Below are 9684 nucleotides of genomic sequence, written 5' to 3'. Positions count from 1 at the left end.
AAGTGGTTGTAAAGACTTAAGTGCCCCAAAGATGATTATTTAAGACTCAGTCTCTGCACTGCAGGATTATCCGAGAAAGAAATCTCTCCTGGAGGAGGCCATGAACATCAACCCTCTCACTCTCACTCTCTCTTCTATTTCTGCTTCTGTGCACATCCATTAGAAGATCATACATTGCTCCATCAAGCACCGACTGACCTGCACATTGACTGTTGTGGAGCCTGATTCAGAGTTTTTACCTTTACAGGAGGAGGGTTTGGGGGCTCATCCCAGCGTGGGTATCATCATTCAACTAAATGAGTTGTAGATCCTGATTCAGACTTTTTACCCTTACAGGAGAGGGGTCTGGGGACTCCTCCTAACGTGGGTAGCATAATTCAACTTGAAGAGTTGTGGAGTCTGATTTAGAGTTTTTACCCTTACAGAAAGGGGGGTCTGAGAGCTCCTCCCAGTGTGGGTAGCATCATTCAACTTGAAGAGTTATGGAGTCTGATTCAGAGTTTTTACCCTTACAGAAGGGGGTCTGAGGGCTCCTCCCAGTGTGTTCATGGCCTTTTGCCCTTACAGGAAGGGGGTCCGGGGGCTCATCAACCCTCTCACTCTCTCTCTCTCCCTTCTATTTCTGCTTCTGTGCACATCCATCAGAAGATCCTACATTGCTCCATCAAGCACCGACTGACCTGCACATTGACTGTTGTGGGTCCTTACTGATGAGCTGCCTCTAAATTTATTCGACTCTGGGTCCTTACTGCACTTGAAGTTGAGTCGTTGTATTTTTTGTTGTTCGGTGGGTGGTGAGGCCCTCCTTTACTCTCTCAAGACTCTTAGCTTGAGCAATCTTTCTTTTGATGATTGTGGTTGTAATGTATCGTTGAAGTTAAAATGGGAAATGAAATGACAATAGAAATCGCTGAAATTTTACAGAAATAAACTAGACTCAATAACGAAGACACCACTTTTTACGGGTTTGGAATATGACCTTCGGTTATGGAGATATGGCCCTAACAAGTTGGTCCTAATTTGGGTAGCGATTTACAGCGATTTGCTTACTGAATAACACTACAAATCGCTATAGCGATTTGCGGAAGACACTACAAATCGCTATAGCAATTTGTAGAAGAATCTACAAATCGCTATAGCGATTTGGGAAAGACACTACAAATCGTTATAGCGATTTGCGGAAGACACTACAAATCGCTATAGCGATTTACAGAAGACACTACAAATCGCTATAGCGATTTGCGATTTGTAGTGTTTTCCGCAAATCGCTATAGCGATTTGTAGTGTCTTCTGCAAATCACTATAGCGTTTCGTTGGAGACCCGAAAATACTACAAATTGCTGTAGGAAAGCCCGATAATACTACAAATCATTGTTGGAAGGCCCAAAAAAAAATTTGGTCCGGAGGGCGCTGCCCCCCGCCAGGGGCGGCCCCCCCTGGACCCTCGTCCGCTGACCACGCAGCGGGATCTGCGCCGGGGGGGAGCCCCCGAACTCCCCTTCTGTAAGGGCAAAAACTCTAAATCAGGCACATAAGTAGAGAGAGAAGGGAGAGAGAGTGAGAGGGTTGGTTTTCATGGCCTTCTTCAGGAGGAACTCTTTACCTCCATTGATTTCTTCTCTAGAGAGAGAGAGGGTTTTACGAAGAAGAAAGAAAAAGAAGATGGCGATGGAGCAATGTAGGATCGTCTGTTGGATGTGCACAGAAGTAGAGAGAGAAGGGAGAGAGAGTGAGAGGGTTGATGTTCATGGCCTTCTCCAGAAAGAACTCTTTGCCTCCCTTGATTTCTTCTCTAGAGAGAGAGAGGGTTTTACAGTGTTTTACAGAGAAAGAAGAAGAAGACTTTTTAGAGTCAACATCATCCTCGACTTTCTGGATGGAGGACATGTTTGTCCTTTTTTTGAACAAAGAAAGAAGAAGAAGACTTTGAAGAGTCTACATCATCCTCGACTTTCTGGATGGAGGACATGTTTGTCCTTTTTTTGAACAGAGAAAGAAGAAGAAGACTTTGAAGAGTCAACATCATCCTCGACTTTCTGGATGGAGGACATGTTTGTCCTTTTTTTGAACTGTTTGTTTTTTCTTTTTTGAATGAAGGGCATTTTTGTCATTTTCTCAAACCGTCACTTTATGAGAAGAATAACAAGAAAGGGTACTTAAGTCTTTGCAACAGCACCAAAGTTCGATGCAAAGTTATGTCAACATACACGGGAATACGAGCCCCATGTGCTTGTATACGTGGTGTTCATTCAAAGCCCCGAACACAGATGTGGGATTCAGTGAATCATCGGGGGCGAACATACACCACCCTCTCCCTTTAAGGAGTGCAGATCATGTCAAAGGGGTGCCACGGGATACCGTTCATCGTAACGATTAACCGTATTCATAAATCATGTACGGACGACTCTTCGTCAGTTGCTAATATTATAAGGTTTACATTGGTGGGGGGCATCCCACGCTCACCTATGGTAGTTTTGTTGCCATTCATCACCTGACCACATCTTCACACCTCTTTTCAATGCTTGATCAAATCTGACCTTGTATGTCGATTTAGCCTGGTCGACTTACAAAGAATATATAGACCCTTGGACCCTAATTTTTTTGATGAAAAAATCTGATTTTTTAAATCACAAAATTTTGTGCTTGTGAACCGGATCGCCACAACACAAGTCTGATTTTCGAGTAAACGAATGATGTAGATCACATTTATAGAGTCAGATTTGATCAAACCAACTTGCATCATTGAAATCCCAAAAAGGAGTACGAAGATAGGGATGACATAGGGGATGAGTGGAACCAAAGTAGGGTGGTGTCCTCACCCGGAGTTTTACCTCACGTACTTGGCCAGGGTTTTCTCATGGTTACAAAAAAAAAAGTTATACATATACATGGTCTTATTTATTGGGTAACGTGTACTGTCCACGAGGGGGAGAGGTTGTGTGTGCCATAATTGGACAGAGGAGCTTTGCACAGACAAGTTGATAGAGAGCAGCCAAAAGGTGTCAGATTCACAATATAATTGAAAAAAAACTAGAACCAAGTGGATGGGTAGCTACAAAAGATAATGAAGACCCAAGTTTTCTTCCAGGGTACTTTCTTCTCTGAAGGGTAAATCAATTGTCCTTGATAAGAAATTAAACGAGAGCAGATCAGATCCAAGGACGTAGGAAAAAACACTGTCAAAGGAACATTTTGCAAATACTCAGCCTAACACTTGCATGAAAGCATCATAATCATTATAAGTAAGTCAGGATCGAGTGCAATCACATGGCACAAAACTTGTGCAATAAGCACCTGATAGCCCTTCATTTTCGGCATCAGAGGGTACTTCCTTCTCTGAAGGGTAAATCAGTAGTCCTTGATAAGAAAACGAGAGCAGAATCAGATCCAAGGACCTAGGACAAAAAACTGTCAAAGGAACCTTATGCAAATACTCAGCCTAATACTTGCATCAAAGCATCATAATCATTATAAGCAAGTCAGGATCGAGTCCAATCACATGGCACAAAATTTGTGCATTAAGCACCTGATTGCCTTTCATCAGGCCTTGGGCTATACAACTGAGTCCTGTCCCCAAGATGGAGGGTAATCAGGTGCTTAGTGCACAAATATTTGTGCAATCATATTGCACCTGATCTTTTCACATTATAAGCTGGTGAGCGGTCCGATCAATCTGAGGTTAAAAGTGTTCAAGCTTGGTTTATTCTTTAGCCAAACGAGCAGAATTTGAGCCGGCAATGAGCTAAACTAAACTAAGCAAAGCTCAATTTGACTTGTTTACAGTCTCTCTCTCTCTCTCTCTCTCTCTCTCTCTCTCTCTATATATATATATATATATATATATATATATATATATATATAGGGCCGAAAGTAATATGATTACAATAAAATAGATTGTTTTAAAGAAGGAAGCAATAAGATTTTATCTTTATACGTGCAGTTTACAAGCCAAGTACTTCAATTATTGTGGTATGCTATATTGTGTGATGTAAAATATGTTATAATTTATCAATCCTCAACAAGCTTATACGAGCCGACTTGAGCCTATTGTTTATGTTTAACTTTTTTTTTTATTTATACGAAGAAACCACTCTCAGGATCATAGACCTAGCTGCGCTGACTCTGCCTGTTGTACTCACACGGTCGCTGTCCTCGCAGTATAAAACTCCGTGGGCTTAGCCTTTGCCCTCATAGAGTTTATGTTTTACTTGCCGTGCTTATTTTACGAGTTTGAATGAGCTCTTTAAGAGTTGAAACATGAGTGACTGACTCAGCAAGTTTACCAGCATTGATAACCATTCATTTTACAGATAAGTGTTGTGTGGGGCCCATCCATGAGGGGGTCGTTCACCTGAAAAGTTGAGTGTCATTAATCTTGATAATGGATGGAGTCCGATATACTCTGAACAATTTTCTGCCCAACGAACCTTGGACCTGATCCACTTTCATGAGAAGAAGCTCGCAGTAAAGGCTAGGCCTCATACTTTGCTTATATATAGTGGAAATTCTACTAAGTGCGTTGACTCTACGCTTCAACCACCACTGAATGAAAGTCAAGTTCTGTTTTTGGTTTCAAGTGGCCAACTAGAGCATATTGCATTAGTTGGAGTATGGAACTAGCATTTGCATAACTATTTGCCAATTCAATGAAGCAACTTGAATGGGTTCTCACACCCGCCTGGGTCGCCCGAGTGGTAGCAGGTAGGGATGGCAGTGGACCGGGGGAAAGCGGGGCCCCGCCCCGCCTCGCCCCATTTGGACAGGGTATGAAACGGGGATGGAGGTGGGTACGAAGGTTAAAATCCATCCCCATCCGGGGGTGGAGGCGGGGATGGACGTGCACTTTTTCCCGCCCCGCCACGATCCCCGCCCCAACCTTGCCACGACCACTTTTCCCGGCAATATCCTCGCCCCGCCCCGCCTCATCCCCATTTGAACCGGGGATGGAGGACATGAAACGGGGATGAAGGCGGGGATGGAGGATAAAATACATTCCCCACCGGGGATGGAGGCGGGGGTGGAGGATAAAATCTTGAGGCGGGGCGGGGGTGGAGACCTTGTCCCCCGCCCCGCCCCACTGCCATCCCTAGTAGCAGGCTTGGGGAGAAGGTGTTGACACCTTCGCACACCCAGGTTCTAGCTACTTTCACAGGGTGTGCAGATGCCTTTCACTGGTGGGCTTCATAAGGGCGTGGGTGTCAGTGACCCCATCGAGAGATTACCTGCCATCAAAAAAAAAAAATTGAATGGGTCGCCAAATCTTAAAATATTTCATGTGAGTACTAAAAGAAAAGATAATGCTTCCTTATTAAAAAACAACAACTTGTTGGTGGTCTAACAACTGCATTAACTTATATTAATGACAGAAAAAAAAAGAGGAAAAAAGGAAAAGACAACAGTAATATCAATGTAATGTGGTTGATATTCACACCTTAGCCAAAGAGAAAATTCACTAAAAAAATATCATACAAATGCAGGAGTTACATTGGCACAGGCCTCCAACTATTTGGTTTTACATGAAAAACATGACCAGTCATATAAAATAGACCATCATTTATATAAGTTTGATATATACGAAGAAAAGAAGTGAGTATTTATGAAATGACTTAATGCAAGAAGCGCAAAGGTTTTTATAATATATAGTGTCCTGCTGCACCTAATCATCCTCCATGTTTGGGATACAACTTGTCAGCTATATATGGGGCCCAACAGCAGATAGAGGGGTAATCAAGTGCAGAAGCACACCAAAGCCTGATCTTCTCTCAACTAATACCTCTACTGCTTAAATATATCTTTTGCAAATTTTATTTATCAAACCATAGTTGCCAAAGACGAGTATGAGTAGGGTACGTGAAGGCTTCAAAAGTTTCGGGTACGTTTTGATTGAAACGCGACTCTAAACATGTTGGTAAGAGTTTCTAACAAATTAATATTGGTACGCCGTTGTGTTGACATTGGTACGAGTTTCTAAGAAAAGTGATACGAATCTCTGAAAATTCTATCTCATAATTTACTTTTATATGATATATAAAAACAAGATAATAAGAATTAGAAACAATGAGTAGCGGTCTATTGGCATATGTTTCAATGTCTACAATCACTAAAAGGATAAATGCATCTCTATTATTGCACAAGTAACCTTTAATATTCATATATCAGATCATGATTTTAGCATCTTTTGTGAAGAAAGAAATTAGTTTCCCAAGAATTACAAACTCAACCAAATTAACAGGCACCAAGGCTAGTGATCCGGTCCTCCATCCCTGCCTCCATCCTCGCATGGGTTTGATTTTAACCTTCATTTCTGTTTCATGTTTTCCATTACCGATCCAAACGGAGTGAGGCGGGGTGGGGCCCTGTTTTCCTTTGGTCCATTGCCATCCTTAAAGAAGGATTGGGGACAGCGCGGGGCGGGGCAAGGCCGGGATGGGGACAGGCGGGGGAAAGCATAAATCCATGCCTCCATCCCCACACCGGTTTTGATTTTAACCTTCATCCCCATTTCATGTCCTCCATCCCAGGTCCAAAAGTGGCTATTTCAGCCATTTTGTAAGAAAGGTTCTTTTTTCTTTTAATCTTTTTACCATAATTTTGTTTTGTAAGAAAGGTTCAGCCATTTTGTAGTGTATTACAGACTTACCACCAAACACTTTTGGTACCCATTTCAATTGAGAGGTGAAACAGATTTCCTACTTAACTACAGACGTGTAGAAGGTGACAAAGAAACACTTTTCTTACCCTTTTGTGACGCTAAATAACAGTACTCGGGACTGGTTTCATACCTGTACCTTGGTACCGGTACCTCTGAAACGGGAAACCAAGGAGTAAGTGTCGTTTCAACTCAACTATTACCCATTATACATGCATGTTTTATAATTAAAAACATAATTCTTCGAAAAAAAGTGTAATTCTTCTAACATGAAAAGCGTATTTCTAACATAAAAAAAAAAGTTCAGTTTCAAACTAATAAATTCAGGCAATCTAGGTTCAAATCTCATGGGCATCACCTCTTGCACCGACTTTCTGAAGGTAATTAATGGATTAGCACACAGAGTTTTACGCTGTCAGGACAGTGATAGTAAGTACGGCAAGCAGAGCCAACGTGGCTAGGTCTACTCCTGGGGGCGGTTTCTCAGTGTAAATATCAAAAAATTACTAAGAAATGCTTCTTCATAAGAAATGATCTTCTCATAAAATTTTGTAAAGTGTAAAAGAAGCATGGTTTCACGCTTTTGAACCAAAGTAAGGTCCGAATGTTTTTAGAAGCATTTTAGTAACCACAACTTGACCAAGTTCATGAACTCCAAGCTTTTCAGAGAGGATCACAGTTCACATGCCGCTAAATGCCATTTTCTTTAATTCCAAATCAATTACAAATGGATTAATGTTCAACTGTACCACATAAATGCTGTCCATCCAAAAGAGTGTAAATTAATCATAAGATCAATCATCCCGCAATTAAAGGTGAGCTGGAATGAGGTTGCTTACTAAAAAAAATGGCTGCCTAATTGATCACAAGCATAGTCACAAATCACATTGTTGCAAAAATATCATAAAGGAAAAATCTGGTTTTCTTGAAAAACATTGCATATGTATAAAACAACAAACAACAACAACTAGGCCTTCATCCCAAAACAATTGGGGCGATATGAACCAACAAAGAAAATCATTTTGGGTCTTCCACATGAATCCTTCTCCTCCAATCATTTCTATCCAATGCCATGTCCTCGGTGAGGTTCAAAGCATTCATATCATTTCCTATCACCTCCATCCATGTCTTCCTAGGCCTACCCCGACCTCTTTTAACTAATATATTTTTTCATTTCTCCATCCTTCTAACTGGAGCATCATTATGCCTTCGCCGAATATGTCCAAACCACCGTAAATGATTCTCTTTTATCTTATTTTCAATGGGTGCAACGCCTACCTTCTTACGTATCTCCTCGTTCCGAATCTTATCTTTTATTGTATTTCTACACATCCATCTAAGCATACGCATCTCAACTACACTCATTTTTTGAATATGATGTCTCTTGGCAGCCCAACATTCCGTACCATATAGTAAAGCGGGCCTAATAGTCGTCCTATAAAACTTTCCCTTCAACCACAATGGCATTCTACGATCACACAACACTCCGGTTGCACTTTTTCATTTCATCCACCCAACCTTTAACCTATGATTTACATTTCCATCAATTTCTCTATACTTTTGAATGATAGATCCCAAATATTTGAAGCAATCATCCACCGGTATTTCTTGCTCACCAAGCTTCACTACACTCCCATCACTACTTTGTTGCTTACTAAACCGACATTCCATATATTATGTCTTACTCTTACTTAACTTAAAACCTCTTGCTTCCAATGTTTGTCTCCATAATTCTAACTTAGCATTAACCCCAGCTCTAGACTCATCAATCAAAACAATATCATCAGCAAACAACATACACCATGACATATTTTCTTGAATTGATCTCGTAAGTTCATCCATCACTATAGCAAATAGGAAAGGGCTTAAAGCAGATCCTTGATGTAACCCAACCGTTATAGGAAAATTGGTTGTGACCCCTCTACAAGTGCGGACATTGGTTACTACTCCTTCATACATATCTTTAATTATACTAATGTAATTGAGAGAAATACCTTTCTTCATCATTGTCCAACAGAGAACGTCCCTAGGTACTCTATCGTATGCCTTCTCCAAATCAATAAAAACCATATGCAAAACTTTGTTCCTCTCTCTATTTCTTTCAAGAAGTTGTCTAAGAAGATGTATAGCTTCCATAGTTGATCTTTCAGGCATAAAACCAAATTGATTCTCCGATATCATGACAACCTCCTCAACCTAGATTCAATCATTCTCTCCCAAAGTTTCATAGTATGACTCATGAGTTTTATACCACGATAGTTTGTGCAATCTTGTATATCACCATTTTTCTTATATAGAGGCACCAAAGTACTCTTCCTCCACTCATTAGGCATCTTATTTGTCCGCCAAATCTTGTTAAAAAGATTTGTCAACTATTCTAAACCTTTCTCTCCCAAGCATTTCCAACCTTCGATAGGTATACCATCTGGGCCAACTGCCCTTCTTGATTTCATTTTCTTCAAAGCCTATGCAATTTATTTCTTTTGAATCTTGCGTATGAAGTCACGATTGATTTTCTTGCATATGTATAATATGTAACTAAAATATAAATAATAGGAAAACATATAAAAAGTGTTGTTATCATGTAAATATCGAGTTAAAAATGTGATATTTTTTTAAATAAGTGATATTTTGAAATTATCATGTTTTTTAGGTATAATATTGAACTTTCATTGATATTGTGCAATACAATAATGACTTTTTCAAAATATCTGGAAAAACTTGGTTTAGAGAAAACCAGGTTTTAACTTGCTTGAGTGACCAAAAACCTAAAATTGAGGTTTTTAGTAATTAAATACTTTAAAAAACAAAAAATAAAAGAAAGGTCAAGCATTTTTCAGCAGGAAAATAGCCAGGATGGTGCTGCTCTTGCTGGGCGACACCATCCCAACCATTTTCTGATCAATGGATGGCCAGAATGTCAAAAAGCTTAAAAAAAAAGAAGAAAAAAACAAAACAATAAAATCCAGCCATTTCTTGGTGGATGGGCAAACGACCTAAAAAAAAGATAAAAACAAAAACAAAATCATCGGTCA

Source organism: Nuphar pumila, chromosome 6, assembly GCF_984573655.1.
Source record: "Nuphar pumila chromosome 6, dmNupPumi1.hap1.1, whole genome shotgun sequence".
Classification (NCBI taxonomy): Eukaryota; Viridiplantae; Streptophyta; class Magnoliopsida; order Nymphaeales; family Nymphaeaceae; genus Nuphar; species Nuphar pumila.
Note: the sequence above shows the minus strand (reverse complement) of the source record.